This window comes from Callorhinus ursinus, unplaced genomic scaffold (genome assembly GCF_003265705.2).
Source record: "Callorhinus ursinus isolate GAN/ISIS: 27379988/994484 unplaced genomic scaffold, GSC_fseal_2.0 scaffold73, whole genome shotgun sequence".
In the NCBI taxonomy this organism is placed as follows: Eukaryota; Metazoa; Chordata; class Mammalia; order Carnivora; family Otariidae; genus Callorhinus; species Callorhinus ursinus.
Window position 1 is genome coordinate 5,722,834 of NW_027397135.1, and position 3,003 is coordinate 5,725,836.

The window sequence follows — 3,003 nt, forward strand, 5'->3', positions numbered from 1 at the left end:
AGGGCACATTCTGCGTGGAGCACTGGGTGTTATGCACAATGAATCATGGAACACTACATCAAAAGCTAATGATGTAAGGTATGGTGATTAACATAACAATAAAAAATTTAAAAAGAAAAGAAAAAAATAGCATGAGAGAAATGAATCATCACGTGTGAGGGATCGATCCTCAATAAGATCAAAAGCGTATTTCTCATCAGAAGCTTTGGAGGCCAGAATTCAGTGGGCCAATATATTCAAAGTGTTAAAAGATAAAAACTGTCAACCAAGAATCCTATATGTGACAAAACTGTCCTTTAAAGCTGAGGGAGAAATTAAGACATTTCCAGATAAACAGAAGCTGAAGGAGTTCATGACCAGTAGATCTGCACTGTAGGAAATGCTCAAGGGAGTCCTGCAGGATGAAATGAAAGGACACTGGACAGTAACTCAAAGCCATATGGAGAAATAAACATCTCAGTAAAGGTAGATGCCTTGGCAATTGTAAAGCTAGCATTATTGTAACAATGGTTTGGTTTAGCTTTTTAGTTTCTACATGATTTAAGAGACTAATACATTTAAAAGCAATTTGTACAAAAACTACCATTACTGTAACATTGGTTTGCAACAACCCATTTGGTTTTCTACATACTTTAAGTGACTAATGCATTTAAAAGAATTACTAGTTTATGTTTGGGGGGCACAACAATGTACAGATGTAATTTTGTGATATCAACAACCACAATAAGTGGGAACAGAACTGTAAAGGAGCAGACTTTTGGCATGTTTTTGAGTTAAGATGGTATAATTTCAATTAGAGTGTTATAAGTTTAGGCTATTAAATGTAATCCCCACGGTAACCACAAAGAAAATAGCTGTAGAATATTCATAAAAGAAAATGAAAAAGAAATTTAAATATTTCACAACAAAAAAATCAATTGAACATAAAAGGAGATAGTAGTGTAGTACGTGAGGGACAAAAAAGCTATAAGGCTCATAGAAAACAAATAGCAAAATGACAGAAATAAGTACCTCTCTACAAGTAATTCTTTATATGTAAATGGGCTAAACTTTCTAATTAAAAGACCAAAATTGGCAGAATAGGTAAAAACATGATTCAAATACAAGTTGTCTACAGGAGATTCACTTTACATCTAAAGGCACAAAGAAGTTGAAAATGAAAGAATGAGCAGAGATATTCCACATAAATAGTAACCAAAGGAGGGCAAGTGTAGCTCTGCTGATATCATACTAAATAGAATTTAAATCAAAAACATTTATGGGACAAAGAAAGACATTAAGTACTGATGAAAGGTTTAATAGAGCATGAAGATACAACAATTATAAACAGTTATGCACCCAGTGACAGACCATGAAAATATATGAAGTAAAACTGACAGAATCATAAGGAAAAATTAGTAGTTCTACAATAATAGTGAAAGATTTAATATCCCACTTATGATAATGAATAGAAAAACCAGAGAGTTATAAATAAGGAAATGGAGGACTTGAACAACACAATAAACCAATGTCTGTAGTAGAACACAGACCCAACAACAGCATAAACATTCTTCTCAGGGGCACATAGGCCATTTTCCAGGATTTACCATATATCAGGTCACAAGTGAAGTCTTAATATATTTTTTAAAAGTAGGTATCACACAAGGTGTATGTTCTGATCACAGCTATATCAAGATAGAAATCAACAACAGAATAAGAACTGAAAATTTCACAAAATTGTGGAAATGTAACAACACACTTTTAAACAACCAATGGATCAAAGAAGAAATCACAAGGGAAATTAGAAAATACTTAGAGATGAATGAACACAAAAACACAATACATCAAAATCTAGGGACACCGCAAAGGCAGTGCGAAGGAGGACATTTATAGCTATAAACACTTAGATTAAAAAACAACAATGGTCTGGATCAAGACGCTGATGTAAGAGGATCCTGAATTCACTTCATCCCACAGACATACTGAATCTACAGTTACATAAAGAAAAAAAAACCACTTCCCTGAAAAACAATGACAATAGCAACAACAACAAAAACTAACTGAGCAGGTCCTACACATCAGCTGTAACATATGGAGAAAGAGTTCTTAACTGGCTACCAACCCTACACACAGGAGGCAACAGACTGAGGAGCCCAGTTCTTTTGTGAAAGGCGCCTCAGCTCATCTTCACAGCTATGGATTTTAGAAGCAGGCTTCTCATTAAACACACATCTGGGGACTAACTCGAATCCTCACATAGACCCTACTCTCTCTGCTGTGCTCCAGAGCACATGTATCTTCAAGGGGAGTTTTACATGCATCTGGTGCTCTGGTTTTTACTCTCTGGTTAGCTGGCATTGGTGGCCAACAAGGCTTGTGTTTCTCTTCATGGGGCTGTACCAGTTAGGGAGAGAGTTCTTGGCCAGCCACTAACCTCAGGGCAGAACAAACAGACCAAAAAACAACCTCAGTCATTCTGTGAAAAAGAGGCTATTTGCTTGTCCTGAATCTTTGGTCTGAGGGTCAGGCTTCTGGTTTAGCTCACATCTAGGAGTCTAGATGGGCTCTCTGGGAGCAGGGGCCAGTGCAGCCCCAGGTTGCTGATATCTATCAGGAAGCAGTTTGTACACTCACCTGTCACCTTGATCTTTGTGCTGTTGCCAAGGGAACACCTCTAGATCAACTGGCTCTGGTGGCCAATAGAACTTATGCTTGCTGTCCTACAAGACACTGTATATTTGCATACTTTAAAAACTACTGTGTGAGAGGGATGCCTGGGTGCCTTAGTCGGTTAAGTGTCTGCCTTCAGCTCAGGTTATGATCCCAGGGTCCTGGGATCAAGTCCTGCGTCAGGCTCCCTGCTCTGTGGGGAGCCTGCTTTTCCCTCTGCCTCTGCCTCTCTCTCTGTCTCTCATGAATAAATAAATAAAATCTGTAAAAAAAAAGTAAAAAAAAAATAAAAACTACTGTGTGAGAATCTAATTTCTAATCAGCTTGAGTCTAGATGCTGACTGAAATCGTCTG